Raw genomic sequence first — 20,557 nt, forward strand, 5'->3', positions numbered from 1 at the left:
AGCAGAAGCACCAGCATGGAGTACTATTTAAATATGGAAGAGAAGGCTTGGTATAGGAAAGAGTGAAGAGGTAAATCCACAACCCCCTAAATGCTGGAATTATTTCCACCCCCTCTTTTTTAATTGCACATAACAAAAATTAATTGCAACCACCAGCAGCAACAACAACAACAAACCTTACTAATGGTCAAAAACCAGAAACAGTATTGTTTACTAAGAAGTCCAAAGAGATATCTCAATGTCAGCAGTGACGCAGGATCCCGCTCTCTTTCTTCTCCTCCTTTCTCAGCACATTGACTTCTTATCTTATTTTTCCTTTAACTTTATTTTTTTAAGTTTATTTATTTATCTTGAGAGGGAAGGCATAAGTGGGGTAGGGGAGGGAGAGCAAGAGAGACTCTTAGAATTCTAAGCAGGCTCCATGGTGTCAGCACAGAGCTGGATGCGGGGCTCAAACTTACAAACTGTCGGACCATGACTTGAGCCGATCAAGAGTTGGATGCTTAACTGACTGAGCCATCCAGGCACCCAACTTTTTATCCTTAAGCTTACCATCCGAGATCAAGATGTCTGCCACGCTCCAGCATCTTTGCTCTCATCCCAGCCAGCTCTTCTTTTATGACTATCTTTTTATTAGAAAAAGATATCCCAGGAACACTTAGTAGCCTTCCCCTTCCATGTCATTGCCCAGATGGTCCCATCTGGCCAAACTCAGCTGTAAGGAAAGCTGGGACCATGAAGAAGAACAGAGAGGAACAGGATTCCATAACCTGTTTAGATTTGTATCTGTTCATCCATTGAGACTGGAGGAGGGGCCTACCTTCATTGAGGACAATGGATTTTCTTCCACAAAATCAGGGTTTTGTTACCAGGGCAAAGGAGGGATATTACGTAGGATACAACGAGTGAGGCTACAAGAGGGAAGTACTTGCTTTATCAAGAAACTGAATGTAGGAGCTAATGCCTTCAGACAGTATCTCTTACAGGCCTCTGTTATCTTCTCTCAGTGGCTTGGGGTTACAGAAGTGAGCCCCCACTTCCTTTGAGAGGACTTTTCTCTTTGGTACTCGGGTGTGCATTAAACCTGCAAATGCCTTTACTGTGTATTTTTCTTCTGACTCCTAGTCCTCATATAACTTAGTTTTTGTAGAAGAAACAAACCCCAGATAAAGTGACTTTGAAAAGAAAGCAGCCTGTTTCTTTTGGTACAAGTGCAGAGGTGGATAGTTTAGAGCTGTATGGTTGTTCTGTCCACAAAGTCCTCAGGGGTCTGGACTTCTTCCATCTTGGTGCCTTTCCTTAAGGTTCTGAAGATTGAATTATAACCCAAGATGGCTATTGTAGGAAAAGCCAGGGTATCTGGTTTGCTCAGTTGGTTAGCATCTGACTTTGGCTCAGGTCATGATCTCACGGTTCATGAGTTTGAGTCCCACATTAGGTGAGTTTGAGCCCTGATTTGGGGGAGCTCAAGCCCCACATTGGAGGAGTTTGACCCCTGCTTCCAGTGAGTTTAAGCCCAGGTTTGGGGGAGCCCCACTTCTCTCTCTCTCTCTTTCTGCCCTTTGCTCACTGTACCCTCTGTTTCTTTCTCTCTCTCAAAAAAAAAAAAAAAAAAAGGAATAACCAAGAAATTTGTGTTCCAATCAGCGGCAAGGAAGATGGGAAGAACACAAACATATGTTCCATCTGTTTTGGAATTTTTTATGTTTACTTATTTTTGAGAAAGAGAAAGAGAGAGAGAGAGAGGGAGAGGAGGAGGGGGAGGAGGGGCAGAGAGAGAGGGAAACACAGAATCTGAAGCAGGCTCCAAGCTCTTAGCTGTCATAACAGAGCCTGACACAGAGCTCGGACTCAAAAACAGTGAGATCATGACCTGATTCAAAGTCTGACTCTTAACTGAGAGATCCAGGGGCCCCTGTCCCAACTGTTTTGAAAGAATAGTTGCTACATTATACTCACTCTTACTGCCATTAGCCAGCACTTAGTTACAGAGCCACATCTAGCAGCAAGGGAAGCTGAAAGGTTTTGTCTTTATAGTTTTTTTTTTTAAAGTTTATTTATTTTTGAGAGAGAGAGAGATCAGAGGAGGGGAGGGGAAGAGATTGAGAGAGGGAGCACAGAATCTGAAGCAGGCTCTAGGCTCTGAGCTGTCAGTAGAGAGCCTGATGTGGCTCTTGAACTCACAAACTGAGAGATCATGACATGAGCCAAAGTTGGACACTTAATCCACTGAGCCACCCAGCCTCCCCAGTACTGTCTGTGATGAGTGGCCATATGTCTAGCTAAGATAGGATTTCCATTATTTAAAATTTGAGGTTCTATTAGTATGAAAAAAATAGATTAGATACTGAGGGACAGCCAGAAGTCTCTCTCTTGCCCTCCTCTATTGCACATAGTTCATCTGAACCAAGTCAGAAATTCCCTTGAAAATGTTCCAGTGCACTAAATCGCAGCGGGGATATGAACAGATTTCATGGGCTGATAGCCTCAAGGGGAAAAACAGTCATTAATGAAAAGCATATATGCTATATGTACTCCAATTACTCCATAACTTAGAAAATACCTCTGCTTGTGACATGAATAAATTCTTATAAAAATGAGTTTTAAAACTGAAAGACCAGTTGAAGATTTTCAAGAATTACTGAATAAATATAAGATGTTTACTCTATCATTTTGATTTCATGTATGTGACTATAAACATTTAAATCAAACTTATACCTACATCAACAATTTTAATCAAAAACCAGTATTTTCTAGAAAATAGGTTTTTTTAATGGACATGGCAGGATTAGAAATAAACTTCATGAACACTTTTGGACCCATTCAAAATACTTTCCTTTTGTAAGAAATTTCTTGATAGACTTTTGATATTTATCTTTAGGAAGTAACACACAAGTTCAGGTAAGCCCAAAGCAGGGGTGGGTGGACTTTACTTGAAGTTTGCTGGCCTGGATATTTCAGATTTACAAACTGAGGGATTCTTTTCCATCAAAAGACAAACACTGTATTTAAAAATATCTAAAGACTGAAGCTACAAGAGTAGAACTAGAGGTAGAGTTTTTTTTAAAAAGGCAGTGAGTTTGATTCTTTAAAATTTCATTTTTAATCTATATTTCTATGAAGAGGGAAAATTTGTTGACATTTACAAAATCATGTCTGAAAGAAAACCTTTATCACATTGCTGTTTGTGTATGAAGAATATAAAGTGACTTAAAAAGTATCTTTTTCTGTGCATTTTGAGATATGAGAAATTGACATAAAAATATCAAGACTTTTTGATCTTTCAGATGTAAACCAAAGCATCTTCTCTGTAGGAAAGATGGCAGTTATGTTATTATAGTTTTAACTGTTGTGCAAAAAAGTCTTCACAGAACACACCATATTTGACACAAACCAGAGTCAAATCCTAGAAATCTATTCCTTTAAAAAAATATTACATTTTTTTCATAATAAGTTACTTTGTGAAATATAACTTATGTTATATTAACGTGAGAAACAGGTGGAAAGAAAAAAGATAGTGGAAGGGGATCTTTATTCTTATTCTCACGAGTAACAAACAACAATATGAAGTATCGCTGAAGCATGATCATGATTGGTAATGCATGAATAACTCAGAAAAACAAGCTAGCTTTTACCAAAACAAGATGGTTTGTTGTCTTGGCTATAGCTGTTGGTTAGCTGCCATATACAGAGTTTTAAGTGAGTACTTTTCCAGTTTTCTGAGTTCTTTTTACCCTGAATCATCAAAATGAGAAAACTTTTTTTTCCTCTTTTTTAGATGGGGGTTGGGGTGAAGGGGAACAGAGGAAGAGAGAGAGAGGGAGAATGAGAAAGAGAGAGAGAGGGAGAGAGAATACCAAGCAGGCTGCATGCCCAGTGCAGAGCCCGATGAAGGGCTCAATCCCACGACCATGAGATCATGACCCAAGCCGAAATCAAGAGTTGGGTGCTCAGCTGACTGAGCCACGTAGGAGTCCCAAAATGAGAAAATTCTTGCATGTAAACCAACTTCTAATAACTGTTAATATCAGAAATCATCAACTTCAACTCCAGGTTTTAAAATTCTACTTGAAATCTTTAAAATAAGATATTAAATTCTTTAAAATAAAAAAAGGGCAAATTTCATTATGCCATTGAATGCCATGTTCAATTTTATATTATAGTTACATTTGTTTCTTGTTTTTCTATTTTACTAAAATTATTTTCATTGGAATCAGTTTCAGTTTATTTTACATATCAACTTTACACTAAAGATATAATTCAGTATTTTTGTCTTCATGAAAAATTATAGCCAGAGCTTCTGATATTATGAGCTTTCTTTTGTGATTAATTAACCAAGACAAATTTTTTCTGCACAAACATTGTAGGTTTAAATTTTGTCAAGAAAATTTGTTTTCCCTTCAAAATTTAATAAATGAGAAGTTTTATTTGCCGTGTCTTATTTTCTCAATTTTTCCAGTTTTCAATATTACTAACCAGTAGTTTTCATTTTTTATCCTATAGCAAAACTGTGTCTTGCTTTGGCCATTTGTTAATTTCATTTTGTATTGCTTATTTTAATCAAGTCCTTTTTTTCCTGTTAACCTAGTCACAATGTCCTTGATATTAAAACATCCAGGCAAAAACCACAAAAAATTCTAGGCAGTGATTGTGATATGTTTGGTATCTTTAGAAGACAGAATATTACAAATGGAACAGATCTTAGAAATCAACTAGCTCAATCCTCCCATTTTACAAGTGAAAAAACAGAGGTGCTGAAAGGTTATGTGACTTTCCCAAAGAGAGATACAAATGCTTCATCAAAGGCAGTGGTCAGTTAAGAATGGAGGTGATGGGGCACCTGGATAGCTCAGTTGGTTAAGTGTTTGACTTCGGCTCAGGTCATGATCTCGCAGTCCGTGGGTTTAAGCTGTGCTGACAGCTCAGAGCCTGGAGTCTGCTTCAGATTCTCTGTCTCCCACTCTCTCTGTTTCTCCCACACTCACACTCTGTTTCTGTCTTTATCTAAAAAAATAAATAAGCATAAAAAATTTTAAAAAATAAAGGCATAAAAAAAAGAATGGAGGTGATGGACAGATGTGATAAATTTTGAGGAGATCAAGGTCAGGACATATTTGGTTGGACTGTGGGATAAGGGAGAGATAGGAGTCTGGGAGTATCTTGGATTTTAGGCTTGGGTGACTTGGTGGATGTTGATCCTGTTAACAGAGACTGAAAAAAAACTAAGTAGGTTAGGTTTGAGGGTGAGGGTAGATGGTGTTTTAAATGTCAAGTCTGAGATGAGAACTGGATGTCTAGGTGAAGCTTGAGTATTTCATGAGGAAATTTAAAAAAGGCTTGTGTGGAGAGACAGACTTGGGAGTCATCAGCTTACAAGTAAGTGGTAGTCCCACGAGAGTAGAAAAAATCACTTCACATAGAAAAACTATGGACTCCATTTCTCCATAGTTTCTAGTTGTGAGCTTCACTCCCATGTGTTCATTGCCTGAGCACTGTAAGCTTTTGGGTTTCCAGCTTCTCGTGTGGCATAAGAAGATCAAGGGCCGAAAGAGTATAGGAAAAGGGAAAGAAAGAGGAGCCCCTTGATGGAAACTGAGAGGAGATGGTCAGAGAGGTAAGCACAGAACCAAGACAGCCTGGTCACAAAGAAGCAAAGGAATAGGGGTTGAAAGAAGGAGAGGGAATTCTTGCCAAGCATTGGAAATTATTTCAGCTGCATTATTTGACTATTTGCTGAGTCCCAAAATTTGGAGTAATTTATGATACCTTTCTTTTCCTTTATCGCCTTATGTAATCCATCCCCAAGGCTGTCGTCCCTAGGTCCAAATTATTCCTTAAATTTGTACATTTCTCTCCATCATTCCTTACACTATCACTGCAAAAGCAACTTGTCGCTTTGCATCCTTCCTTGTCTTCCAATGAACGGCTGTATACACAATACAGTTCATTGTATACACAATAGCTAGGGCGGTTTTAAAAACCAAATCCTGTTACTTGCATGTCTAACCTTCTTCACTGGCTACCCACTACACTTCAAATAAAACCCATGCCACTTATGATGGCCCAGAAAGGCTCTGCGATATCAGGACTCTCCTTGCCTTGTTGATCTAATCTTCTACTTTTTCCCTACCCTACTTTCTCACTTTCTCACGGGCACCACATTTTATTCCCTCCTCATAGCTTTCAAACATGTCGATCCTTCTCTTGGTTGTTCTTCCTTCAGATCTTGACAGAGCTGGCTTCTCAGTTCAACAAGCCTCTTCAGAGTTACTTCCTTAACATTTCAAACTAATGGGGTACCCTCTACCTTTTACTTTCTGCCGCTACTTTCCCTTCCACACACTTCTGATCTCTACGAATCAATGTAGATTTGTTGAGTTATTCAAGGTTCACTTCCTCAATCTCCACAAGGAGATTACTGTTTTGTGCCCCAGAGTCCGTAACACTGCTTGCTGGGAACATAATTGGATTTTAATAAATTGTGGAGTTAATATGTACACTACAGTCATATATACCAGAGGCAGAATAAAATAAGGAAAAAAGTGCACTACTGTAATTCAGTAACTTTTAATTTCCTAAATACCCATAAGACTTTGCAATTAGAAATAATCGAGAAACAAGGGCAACTCTATACTTCCCAAACCCAACCAAACATTGCCCGCCAGTCCACGCTTGCCTCAGCTCCGCGCTTGCGCAGACCTCCCCTCAGAGACTCCGCCCAGTCTTCTTCAGGGGTGGGCCGGGCCGGCCGTAGCCCGGGCGCGCGTGGATGACGTCACTGGACGCGGCCCGGGTAGCCCGTGGTAACCCGGAGTCTGCGGAAGTGGAGACCGGTGGGCAGGCGACTGAGACAGGTAACCCATACGCTTCCAGTTGGGTCCTTGCCTTCCTCTCCTCCCGCGCCGCGATGGCGGCGGAGACAGCAGCATCCTGTTCTTGAGGCGACCGGGAACCCTCCTCAGTCCTCATCTTCGGTCGATGGGGTACCTATCCCCTCTCAGTCTTCTCAGACTTCTGAGGCTGAGCCTGTCCTGGGCTTGGGCTGACCTGTCACTTCTCCTCAGCTCTTGAGGTGGCGATGGGCGCTGACTCTCCTCTCCCCATTGGCACAGACCCTTCTTCAGCCTTCATTTGTCTCCTTCTTTAGCCTCCAGGCCCACTTCACCCGCCCTTCTCCGCTTCTAGCTCCACAAGACTCATCTCCAGTGGTGTTTAAGGAGACAAAAACAGTTTACAGGTCTCTTAATTTCCACTTGCAGTGAAATCTAACCACCTTCCCTGTCCCCCAACACCCACCCCAGGGATCCTTAGATCACCAAGTTTTGAATTTTGGTGTCTCTAAAGAGCATTCGTTCTGGCAGTCAGGGTTTTGCGCCTTAACGCATGTATTTGTTGAAAAGGGAGTGGCGAAGGAATGTGAAAATCTATTGAGATAATAAATGATCCACATGGGATCCAATCAACTGTTGGATGGAACAGTTATAGCATCTCATTAGAATGTTCCTTGATCCTGGCTTTCATTTTGGTTTTCAAGCAGTGGTGACAAGTACCTTTGCAAAGTTAGCTAGCAAAATAAGTATCAGAACCCCACTGGAATGTTTAGACAGCAAAAAACAAACAAATTAATATTGTTGATAAGGAATACAGGTTGTTACAAAACCAACCAGAATAGATATGGAAGGAAAGGCAGGATTCTGAAATCTTTGATCTGCTGGTGGTTTGGTATTGTGTTTGTCTTTAAGTATGTTCCATTTTTGAATAGAGCATATCTTCATATAATTTTGAGAAGCCTTCCAATGACTTGCTAATTGGTAAGAATAGATTTTTCTAATATTAGGGGGAATAAGGTATGAAATAATAATAGTCACTCATTGTTAACCATCTGCTGTTATCTCAGGGACTTCATTCGACACTTTACATATGTTTTCTTCTTAGTTCACAAAACCTTGTGAGTTAGGAATTATCCTCAGTTTACAGAGAAGGAAACAGGCTCAATTATGGGAGGTTAACTTGCCAGAAAGTGTAACTAAATGGTGGAGCCAGGCTTTAAGTTCAGGTCTGTGTATGACTTCAAAACCTATACCTTTTTTTTTGTTGTTGTTTTTAAATGACTCTAGTATAAATGATAAAATTCTAGCCTTTTCATAATAGTCACACATAATTATGTGAGTTTATTCACTCATCTATATTAATGATTTGACACTTTGTAATATCTTTAGTTTTAAGTTCTTATATACTTGGAATTAAAACAACTGGAAAGCTTAATTTATGATTCCTGCTAGACGCGCGCACGCAGGCGCACGCACACACACACACACACACACTATCCTTAAGAATTAGATAAGTGGGAAGTAAGATTTCTCAGTACAACTCTTCTTCCTTCTTTTTCGAATTTGTGGTTGTTGCAAGTTTTACCCCTTAAATAATTGAAAATCATGTTGACTGTTTTGGATAGAAAATTTTTAAATGCCCTAAGTAATTCCTTGCCTTCTTAAATACTAAGTATACTGACATATTTTAACCTTTTCTTAATGTCTCAGAGCAGTCATTTTATTTATTTACTTATTCTTTAATATTTATTTATTTTTGGGAGTGTACAAGCAGAGGAGGGGCACGGAGAGGGGGACAGAGGATCTGAAGTGGGCTTTGCACTAACAGCAGAGAGCCTAATGTGGGGCTTGAACTCACAAACCATGAGATCATGTCCTGAACTGAAGTCTGACATTCAACTGACTGAGCCACCCAGGTGCCCCTCAGAGCAGTCATTTTATTTTTTTAATTTTTAAATTATTTTTATTTATTTTAAATATAATTTATTGTCAAATTGGCTAACATACAGTGTGTAAAGTGTGTTCTTGGTTTTTGGGGTAGGTTCCTGTGGTTCATCTTTTACAGACAACACCCAGTGCTCATCCCAACAAGTGCCCTCTTACTGTCTTGTGTTGTAATTTGTTTTTTCCGCAGAGATTTTATTATATTTGACCACCCAAACTGCTTTGCATTTGGAGTTTACCTTTACTTTATGTATTCCATTCCTCAGTGTCACCAAGAGATAGTAAACCATAATGATTAAAAGCAGGGACGGGGTTGGAGGGGAGGTGGCACCAGGCTGGCTCATTAGGTTAAGCATCCAAATCTTGATTTTGGCTCGGGTCGTGACCTCATGGTTTGTGAGTTCAGGCCCCTGGTTGGGCTCTGCGATGGCTGCGTGGAGCCTGCTTAGGATTGTTTTCTTCCTTCCCCCTCTCTCTCTGCCCTTTCCCTGCTCTTTCCCTCTCTCAAAATAAATAAAAATTAAAAAAATAAAAACAGCAGGGAGACTGTGAGACCGCACTTCCATTATTCAGGTCCTAGCTCTGTCACTTACTAGCAGCTCAGTGAACCCAGACAAAGCAGTTGACCCCTCTACACCTCGATTTGCTCATTTGTAAAATGGGAATAATAGGAATACTTTTTATCAGAAGATGTGAGGATACAGTGAGTTAGTTTATGTAAAGAGCTTAGAACAAATCAGGCATATTGGAAGAGCCATGTAACTGTTTGCTAATATTATTAGTCTGGTTTGGGCCTTAGGTTCTTTGAAAATTACATTCACCTTCTCTGAAAATTGTTATTCCTTGAAAGATATTAGATATATGGTATTTATGAGTTTACTGGAGAATTAAATTATCCTAACTCGAGTGCCTTAACCTTAGCCATTCTGGGAAAATGCTAATTTATTAAATTTACTTTCATTTTGTCTTTGAAATGCAATATGCCTTTTGGTTGCACTGTTTGGAGTGGAGACTTCCAGTATTTCATGTTATTATATGTATCAAAATAATAGACTTTTAATTTCTGTTTAGAATTTGGGAGATATTTCACATCATCCATTTATTGTGCTCTGCACAGGTATGGTGTTGTACTCACACTATGATTCTGTGTGGATAAATATCTCCTCATAAAACTACCATTATGCATTGGCCATGTATGAAGTTAGCTTCTCAGTATAATTCTCTTTTTTCTCTCTTCAATGAGCTAAAAAAATTGACTATAAGCAAAATGAAATAATGTTCCTTATTGAATTTGCAAAGCATGTACCCATTTCCAAGCATGTATTTTAAACCAAGTTCAAGCCAGGAGTTGATAATGACTCTATTGGTATCCCTAGTCAGGAACTTGAGAATATGTGATCTACTTTTTAAAATTTTAGTACTATTAAAGCTGGTACTCATGTTAAAACTTCCTGATGAAAATATAGGTTGTATTGTTTTAAAGATTTTGATTGTGGTAAAATATTCATAATATAAAGTTTACTATTTTAACCATGTAATTCATTGCATTAAGCACGTTTGTAATATTGTTTAGTCATCACCATTAAATTTCCATATTTTTTTCATAATTCCAAACAAACTCTATACCCATTTTAAAATGATTCGCTATTCCCCTTCTCTCTACCTCTCTCCTGTCCCCCAGCTCCTGGTAACCTCTGCTCTACTTTCTGTTTCTATTAATTTACCTATTTTAGGTGGAGCCATACACTATCCTTTTGTATGTGGTTTATTTCACTTAGTATATTTTCAAGTTTCATCCACATCGTAGTAGAGTTATTCCATGTGGTAGCATATATAAGAATTTCATTCCTTTTTATTACTGAATAACATTCCATTGTATCTGTATAGCGTATACTATACTTTTGATATATATTGAATTATGCTTTTATATACTTCTCATGCCATATAGTATGAATTTAATATTAATACTTGGTGATTTGATTTGTGAGATTCTGGAGGATGGGAATGGAAATATTTGAAATAATGTTATTAAACAGTGAAAAAAATACCTGGCAATAGTGTTAAACTGGAGCTTGCGCATGCATTATAGTGTTATTGTTATTTTTCTTCTCACCTAATACTTAGTCTAAATATAGTAAGGAAAATAATCATGATAACATTACCTAGTATTTCTATCGTGTTTACAGCATGGCCAGCATTATTCCAAGCACTTTACCTGTGAAATAGGTACTATCACCATTGTCTTTTACAGATGAAGAAACCAGGCATGGAGAAATTAAATGAATTGAATTGTTAAAATTGCAAGGCTGGCAGGTGGTGAAATTGGGATTTGAACCCAGGCGGGGTGCCTCCAGAGTTGATTTATCCTGTGTTTTGTGTTGACACTTGGCTCAGTATCAATTTTGCAAGGTAAATTCTTTTGCCTGCCGCACTCTTCATCCACCCTCTCTTTTTATAGTACTTTAAAAATAGAACGTTACTTCTGAGCTTAGTAGGTAATGGAAGAGCATCTTTGTCAAAAGGATGACAGGTGCTTCTCATTTGGTTGGGGTGATAATATTTGAATGGCATTCAAACTACATTTTCACAGCTTAGTTCATATTATCTTTCTCTGAGAGCCTGTCTTTGAAAAAACAGATTCTGAAACGTTTTGAGATCTCATATTGCATCTATATTGTGTTGGCATTTGACTTTGGATGTTGCACAGTTCCCGCACTCTTTTTCTGTGTGTAAAAAGAGCTTTTTGTTTATAATGCTGTTCCTGTCAGAAAGGTTTATGGCACATTCATTTTGTTGCTAACTCATTACTCTATATTGCTTGATTCCTGAAGAAATTATCTTGAGATAGCATTTTTATACATATAATCAATGTCATTATAATTTTTTCTTGGCTTTTCCCTTTGTTTACATTTTATTTCTTTGACACTTGCAATTGAAGATTTAGTTTTTGAAACTGATGGGAATTGGGATATGCTTGATAGATTTTGGCAGCAAAGGAGAGACATATCAGCCTATTTCATTTGCAGTAATAATGTTTTGCATATATAGCAAGCATGATGCATATTTGGAAGTATGAACTATCTAAGTAATGTCTGGTAGAAATAGAACTATAGAATGAATATTAAGGGCGCAAAGGGTCTTTAGATATTTCTTTCATACCCTTTAGCAGTTGGGAATCTGAAGCCTGGGATGATTAAATGATTTGCCTATATTCCAACAGTATGAGAATCCATTTTTTAAAAAAAGAATTCCAATGTTCTGTTTTCTTTTGAATCATACCTCGTTGTATTTATGTAACACCCTTACTTGTAAGAAGGGACTCCCATTTTTTACTCATATGTACTTAATTATTCTTATAGTATGTTATAGGTGAGAACATTATATTGGATATATTGCCAAGAGAATGAACTGATATGATGGATCCAGGAGATATTCAAGTTAAATCAACGAGAACTTTGGAATTGTTTATGTGTGGGTGAGACTAAGAAACCTGGGGTACTTGGGTAACAGAGGAGATGGTGCTGTCGTTCACTAGGAAAACTTAAAGGAAATCAGGACTGGGTGTATGGAGGTCAAAGTGAGTAGAGCATGGATTACATGGACATGTGAGAAAAACTGAAGCTAGAGCTGGAGGGCACACCAGCATCTACAAAGAGGGAGAAGGAAGCACCAAATTGGCATGAAGAGATAGAGGAGAGTGGTATCACAAATACCAAAAGAGGAGATAAATTTAAGGAGGATAGGGTCATGTGTATTCATGATCTAGAATTCAGGACTGGAAGAACCTACTGCGATTGATGAAGTCATTTGCCTCCACTGTGAAATTTTTGTGGCATGGTAGGGTGTGAGCAGTGGACTGGAAGGGAGACAGAATAATGGGGATGGGGAATGAAGACAGTCCTTTTTAGGAATTTGTCTGTGAGGGGACAGAGAGAAGAGTTGGAGGAGATGTGGGAGTAAGGAAGAGTTTTTTTCATTTGTGTTTTTTTTCCCCCCTAACAAGAGATTGGAACAATCACTTATTTCTGCTGTGTAAAGGGCAGAGAGAGAGGAAGAAGTTGAGGGAGGACACTTAAGGGCTGGATGATTGATGAAACAGGTCCCAGAGAGGGCCAGTGAGAGAGGATGTCACAGGACGTGATCAGGGAGTCCTGGGACAGGAAGGACACTTACTCCATCTTCCTGGGAAGGACGGCTTGGGGAAGGGTGGGGATAAATGTGAATAAGTTTGTAGGGTGGGGAGGGAATTGGGAAAATTCTTGTCTGATGGTAGCAAACCCTTCTAAGTGAAGCAGGTAAATTTGCTATTGAGTGCTGATGTGGTGGAGGACTGGGGATAGAGGTAGAAGTTTAGAGTAGTCACTGAGGGGAAAGAACAGGAGTTGAGGGGGCAGCTAGAGAGAGACACATGAAAGGTTGCCTGCCTGGTAATGCTGGGGGTCTTGCTGAGTTGGAATCTGTGTATGTAGCATCCACCTCTTGCATGGTCGTGTGATATTTATTTAATAATTTATTTCTTTAGCTTTGGTTGAGTTCAGTACACTGAGTTAGAAGTAGAAAACTTGGGTGATTCAGTTGTTTGAAACGTTTTATAGAATAGGTATCAGAAGGATGAAAGAGCAAGAGAATTGAGGTTAAAATGTTCTAAGAGTGATTGAAGAAATGAACCACATTATCTAAAGAAGGCCACAGAGCAGAGGTTCTCAACTTCAGGAATGTTTATAATTTTCTGTAGGGGCTGTTTTGTGCATGTTAGTATGTTTAGCATTCTTGGCCTCTACCTACTGGATGCCACCACCCCCTCCAGTTGTGAGCATCAAAAATGTCTCCAAACATTGCCAAATGCCCTCTGAGGGGCAAAATCGCTCCCCAGTTGGAGCCTCTTTCCTAGAACCGAAGGGAGCAGATGTACTAAAGATAATGGAAAAGCTGAGGGACTGGAGTTTCAGTATACCAAGAGTTGGTGAATAATTAAGAGAAAGAGTAGGTAGAATAGGAGGCTATGCTCTGGTATAAGATTATGGAAATGAAGTATTTAAGTAATGGAGCTGTTCCAAATAATGAAAATATCAAGAATGGACCATTGGTTTGCTGAATGGAGTGAAGGCAAATGTTGTTGGCTCTGAGTAGGTAATTTTGGGAGAGCGAGAAAATCGGGGCCGCCTGGGTGGCTCAGTCAGTTAAGCGTCCGACTTCAGCTCAGGTTGTGATCTCAGGGTTCGTAGGTTCGAGCCCCCCATTGAGCTCTATGCTGGCAGCTCAGAGCCTGGAGCCTGCCTCTGATTCTGTGTCTACCTCTCTCTCTGCCCCTCCCCTGCTCATGCTCTTGTTTCTCTCTGTCTCAATAATAAACATTAAAAAAAAAAAAAAAGGGAGAGAGAGAAAATAGCCAACCTGTAGTTATGGAAAAATCAAAGTTTCTGAAATGAGACCAGAACTAAGACTTTCTGGATGTCTGTTTCCTTACTTATATGCATTAAGTGTTTCTCAGCTCTTATTTCTAATATTGTCAATTTCCTGACCATGGACCTTCCTCCTGTAGTGTTTTAAAAGTCATGGGGTGGGGGGAGGGGCACCTGGGTGGCTCACTCCGTTAAGCATCCGACTTCAGTTCAGGTCATGATCTCCTGGTTTGTGGTTTTGGGCCCTGCATTAGGCTGTATGCTGACAGCTCAGAGCCTGGAGCCTGCTTCGGATTCTGTTTCCCTCTCTCTCTGCCCTCCCCAGTTCATGTCTCTCTCTGTCTCTCAAAAACGAATGAATGTAAAAATTTTTTTTTAAAAAGTCATGGAATTTATTCAGCTTGGTTTTTATGTTTTTTAGGTGAGGAATATATTATTTTTCAATATTTTCTTGAACTGATTTTGTGATCCTTTACTTATAAGTATGTTACTTTTCAGAAAGCCTTCGTTTTGTGCTGTGTGACCTAATTTCAGGGTATTTCTTTTGCATTTGGGCACCACGTTATGAAGTCTGCTATCTTTGGCAGAAGTATCAACATATAAATCTTACAACCTCTTAGAGATGTTCTTCTTTTCCCTTGCCTTCCCCTACCTCCATTGTTTTCTCTTTTGCTCTTTATTTGAGCTTTATTATATGTATGTGTGGTGTTGATTGAGAAGTGATTACAGTGGACTCAGTTAGCCAGACATATTCATAGAATATGCCTTTAGATGCTTTTTCCTATGTTCAATAAATCCATACTTCTAGTGGAACTTCTTTTTTAAACTTTATTTAATGAGCTTATCTTGCATTATTCATCAAGAAAGAGTGGGCAATAAGTCCCACCTCTTTTAGAAGGCATAAAAAAAAAACAACAACACCTATCCACAGATATAAGCTGATGCAGGTTTTGTTATATCGCAAATATTGTCATTGCAAAATAGGGAGTAAGTGGGTGGCATTAAAAGCCTTGACATTTTTACTTGATTCTTATATGAATTAATTTTTGTGGATACTGATCTATTTGATCAGTGTAGTATACTATATTTGATCTTGTATAATAAGTAGCTCTATCTAGGAATATTATGATGGCTAAATCCCCTAATGGTGATTAACTGATTTTTTTATGACCTATACTTAATTATGAGGATTTCCAAGAAAAAGACTAATCTGTTACCTTAATAAAGGATGATAACCAGTTTTTCTTGAGGATTTGATTTATTTTGGTGTTTAGGATCTAGCACCTCAAAGGAGACATGAGTTGTTCTCTTCAAATCACGAAAATAGACATTCATCTTAAGTACAAAAGCATGCCAGAAACATTTTATCGCAGAAGTTGTGTTCTAAAAACATTACATCCCCATCAGTTGTTCTCTAGTGGCAGATGATACTTAACGATTTTTGTGCTCAGTCTGCAGCCACACTCAGTATTAGACAAATAAAAGTTTCTTCAATGGCCACATTCGAGCACATGTATGTCCATGTTGTTAATAACAAATCATTTTGATTCTGAACATGGTTTAGTGACTTTTTTAATATAGAGAGTGGTTTAGGTTCTAGAAATACCATGGTGATAGTATATGTTTTGTTTAGTCATTTTCTTACAATGACTTAAGAAAGTCATATTTTTTCACACTCCTTGGTAAATTGTTAATGTTATACAGTATTTGCAACATTTAACCAGTGTATGGCTAACATTTAAAAAATATCCTTTCCTGTTGGTATTGTTCTGTATTCTTCTCCAGGTTTACACTTTTTCCTTAAGCATGTATAGAAGTCTCAAAGAAAAATAAACTGTTTAACTGTACTTTTAAATCTTCCTGATTAATTTTAACATGGTCACCAATTACATATATTCAGTTGTATATTCAAGTTGAAAAGATAATGGAGATCCTGGAGATCTTCTAAAGATATTGAAGCTATATCAAATATATTTTCTTATCTTTCTCCCAAATACTTTTAAGTTTCTAGGAATTCATTAAAATCTCTTTTCTTGGGAAGGGTGAACTGCATACATGTTCACTTCACCACTGAGACCCTGATAATCACTAGAAGTATATTTTAAACCTGGTGAGGTGGATTTGAAAGCCATTTATAGAGAATGGGGCACCTATTTGTAGTGTATAGATTGTGGACATATCTCTCAATGGAGAAATCTGTTATATATTTATTCCCAGGGAAGACCAGAATGTAAATATTGAGATCTAAATGCTGCTATTTCTGAAGAATCTAATTTGCCTTTAGACACAGTACTCCTTTCCTTGTCCTTGGTTGTCTGTAGCGGTAGCCCTGTGACAATCATCAAATAAATCACTAAATGGAGGGAGCCTGTCTTGATTTCTGGCTAAAGGAAATGTAGTTTCCTAAGACAGGAACAGAGTAACCTCTTGCCCTTCTTACAGTTTTCCTGCTGTAGGAAGTATGGTTTCCTATAGAGGACAGAAAGGTTGTCCATGCAGGGTAGGAAGTTGGGGCTGTAGGGTCAGACAGAGGCCAGGAATTAGGGGAGAGATGGGAAGAGCATTTATTCCTGCAGTTGCCAAGAAAGGACAAGCTTTCCACCCATACCACAAGTTTTGAATGATGGAGACTTCTTGAAGATCCTGAGCAGAGTCCTACACAAAAAGCCCTACAGAAAGTGGTTAGAGAATTTGCTAGGGGGAGCATTTTTTAGCGTCATTGAACTCCACAGTGAATCCTAAATAGTGTTGATTGGGGGGAGACCAGAGTTAGATTAAGCCAGTGGTTCTCAAACTCTGGTTGCTAGATCAGCAGCGTCAATATGGAACTTGTTAGAAATGTAAATTCTTGGAGCTCATTAGTTGGTATTTTAATGAGATCTTATGATTTTTTTTTAAGTTTATTTATTTTGAGTGAGAGAGAGCATATGAGCAGGGCAGGGGCAGAGAGAGGGAGAGAGACAATCCCAAGTAAGTTCTGTGGTGTCTGTGCAGAGCCTGGCATGGGGCTTGACCTCACCAACTGTGAGATCATGACCTGAGCCAAAATCAAGAGTCAGACGCTTAATGGATTGAGCCACCCCGGTGCCCCTCACCAGATCATTCTTATGCATGTGATCCTCAGCCTACGCTTTGAGAAATACTTTGCTAGATCTCTGAGAAGAGCGGTAATTTATTGGATTACAATTTTATCCTTTAGGAGTTCTGAGATACAGATGTGTTCCTGAATTGCTGAAGATATTCACAGATAATGAATCTTAATTGCTAGTAATGAAGCCACCTGAACATTTAATACTCACTGGGAAATTGTCTAGAGATGCTTGGGATAAAGGTCTAGAAATCATGAGTATCTTTCCTAGGTTAAAGATGCCCCCCGAAGGCCAGTTTGACAGTATAACGTTATAACACAGTCAGATTTAAAAATTTGTTGTTTGATAGTTATTTTCTGAATAATCTGTAGGAAGCCTACATTTATAGTTATGGGGCTACATGTTAAAACTTACACAGAAAAGGAATGGATTTTATTGAGAAAATACTGGAAAAGTATATCTTTCTTCAGTCTCCAAGCCATGTGTTAGAAGCCGAAAAAGGATCAAGAGTGTTAAGAAAATATTGTGTCAATGTGCCTATAGGCTAGTACCCTAAGTTCACTGTCAGGGGCAAGAGTAGATTTATCTAAAATGATATATGATTTTTTTTCCTGCACAGAATTATATGAAAATTGTTTTATCTAGCTACCAGAAAAATGATTCAAGAACAAGAACTGGGGCAGGAAGCATCTCTCTCTCTCTCTCTCTCTCTCTCTCACCCTTTCCCCTTCCCTTTCCCAGTTCTCTTTGGAGAGAGCCTCAGTTACCGTCTTTCTTTATGCCTTACTACCCAAGATTCAATTAGGGCTTCTTGAGATGAATAAGAATAAAGGCAGTGACATGTAATTGTGTCACCTATTTATAATAGATAGCTACAAAAAGAGGTAGTCCTCTTTGCAGTGGAAAAAGGAAGTTTTAAAAAAGTGATTAAATATTCCAGTGTCTTCAGGGTGGTTTTTTTTTTTTTTTGAGATGTTGGGGGGGCGCATTGTATCATGACATCCCCCATCAGGAAAGGGGTTAACTCCTTTTAGGAAGCTGTTTCAAACCACCCACAGTACTAATATTTCAAAATAAAATTGAACCCACATTTCTTCTAGATGGAAGGAACAGGTGTGGTAGAGCCCAGACTCTTTCTTTGCACTAGAGGACTACTTTAGGAGTGGGCCCGTCTGCAGGCTTTCAGTACTAGTGTTGGCAGGAAGGAAGCAGGGTCAATAAAAAGCCTTGCCCACCTGTCCATTAGGCATTCGGCCTTCTGCCGAGTTCAGCTCTGTTTGACAAGCAGAGCGATGGCTGTAGGCTGTAGCAAGATCCCAAGAATTTGTAGAGAGGACCTAGCATCCTTGTTCTTTCAGCTGCTTCCCTCAAGGAGGCCTACTGCCTGCCATTTTTCTCTACCATCCACGCCAATGTTATTCTCAAATACGTCTTCTTGGCTTGGCTGAATGCCAGCCCTATGGCTCCCACTGATAATGTGCTTTCATAGAGTAGGATAGTCCTAAATTTTGCTGTAAAGTGGATTTCTGAATATTCTGATTTCCTTATCACTTTTTCAAGTTTAGACACAGATATGTCACCAGGCTCAGCTGAATTTTTTGTACCCAGTGTTTTCTTGATTTGTGTGCAAGATGATTTAAAGTGGTAAATGGATAAGCATCTTTTGGATTTTAACAGTTATGTGTCTATTTTAACATATAGTGGAAAATGTAAATTAGCCAATCAAACCCATGATTTCATGGGTATTATAGATGTCGAGCCAGTGGTAAAGTGGATTGAAGAAAAAATATTTGATAAATAACAAGTGGTAGGAGGATGGCAAAAATACTGAAGGTGGTACTCAGGGCTTATACTCTTTGAAAGTCTTTAAAATAATATGCAAAATAAATTCCAGAGTTGAAATGTCCATGCCATGTTGGAAGATGTGCACTGGGTATAGCATAGATCTTTAACCTCAAGTTCCTATTCAAGTCAGTGTGCACCTCTTTTAAATGGCCCTTTTAAAATGTGAAGCTTATACTACTTTGCTAATATCACTGATATGTTTTTACTGAGTCTTTTCTAAATTATGTAAGATTTTCTAATTTCTATAGGACATGGGTAAGAAAACCACTGTAAGACTTTGCTTAAACAGTTTTGCTGTTCTTTTTTGCCACTTTTAAAAATAATAGCTTTGGGACATCTGGCTGGCTCAATCGGTCGAGCATGCAACTCTTGATTTCCAGGTCATGAGTTTCAAACCCTACATTGGATGTAGAGCCTACTTAAAAAAACAGCTTTATTGAGACATAATTTACATATCATAAAATTTAGCCTTTAAAACTGTATAATTCAGTGGCTTTTAGTATATTCACAGAGCTGTGCAGCCATCTCCTCTAATTTTCGGGTGTTATCATCACTCTGAAAGATATCTTGGACTCCTAAACAATATCTTAAAATACCTGAGGTCTTTGGGCCTCCTAGGTAGGTCAGTCAGTTAAGCGTCCGACTCTTGATCTTGGCCCTGGTCATGATATCCCAGTTCATGGGTTCTAGCTCCATATTGGGCTTTGTGCTCTCAGTGTAGAGTGTACTTAGGATGCTGTCTCCTTCTCTGCCCCGATCCCGCTCTCACTTTCTCTTGAAATAAACTTTAAAAAAATTTTAAAAAATAAAGTAAAATACCTGGGATCTTTGAAATAGTTACTGGATGACTCTGTAGGTATCTTGTAGAGGAGCCTCATGCGGTGAATAGGAACTGGATTTTGAGTCCCTTGTTATCATGGATTCAAGGTGTCTCTATCTGTCATCTCTTTTTGCCAATAGAATGTATTTTCCTTTGAGCTGGAGCAGTGATTTTTTTTCTCCAAGGCAGAATGTTCATTAACAAAGAAACTATTTTCACAATGCCTCCTTAAGACCAAGTTTCCAAAATAGCTTCTATTTAAAAATAGTGTTTTTCAACAATTTTAGAAGAGGAAATATTACGGAAAAAGCTGATATTTTTGTCTATATTTTCTTTTCCGATTTCTTTATTTTTACCCTACTGAACTCTGTAACCCAGCTCTTGCTTCCAGTGTATGAATATTTGTAGACAATAATAAATTATATTAATTCTCTTAATGGAGTTTGAAAATTTTTGTTAACTTTTATCCTAGCACAAAAATTCCTGGGTGGTCTGATAAAACCATCATTTTTATTAAATATTAAGCCAGTTCTTTTAATTATTATTTTTTTTTTGAGAGAGAGAGAGGGTACAAATAAGTGAGGGACAGAGAGAGAAGGAGAGAGAGAGTATCCCACTAGGAGCAGA

The 20,557-nt window shown here is 38.4% G+C and overlaps 1 protein-coding gene across 1 annotated transcript in view; it reads left to right on the forward strand.

The window, feature by feature from the left end:
* Nucleotides 1-6,773: 6,773 nt before the first annotated feature.
* Nucleotides 6,774-20,557, forward strand: part of AOPEP (aminopeptidase O (putative)) — a 340,941-nt gene continuing 327,157 nt past the window's right edge. Inside the window, exon 1 of the mRNA XM_077749551.1 lies at nt 6,774-6,854. The gene's annotated coding sequence lies outside the window, so the exon portion shown is untranslated. The remainder of the gene's footprint in view (nt 6,855-20,557) is intronic.

Source organism: Crocuta crocuta, unplaced genomic scaffold (genome assembly GCF_008692635.1).
Source record: "Crocuta crocuta isolate KB4526 unplaced genomic scaffold, BGI_CrCroc_1.0 scaffold99, whole genome shotgun sequence".
In the NCBI taxonomy this organism is placed as follows: Eukaryota; Metazoa; Chordata; class Mammalia; order Carnivora; family Hyaenidae; genus Crocuta; species Crocuta crocuta.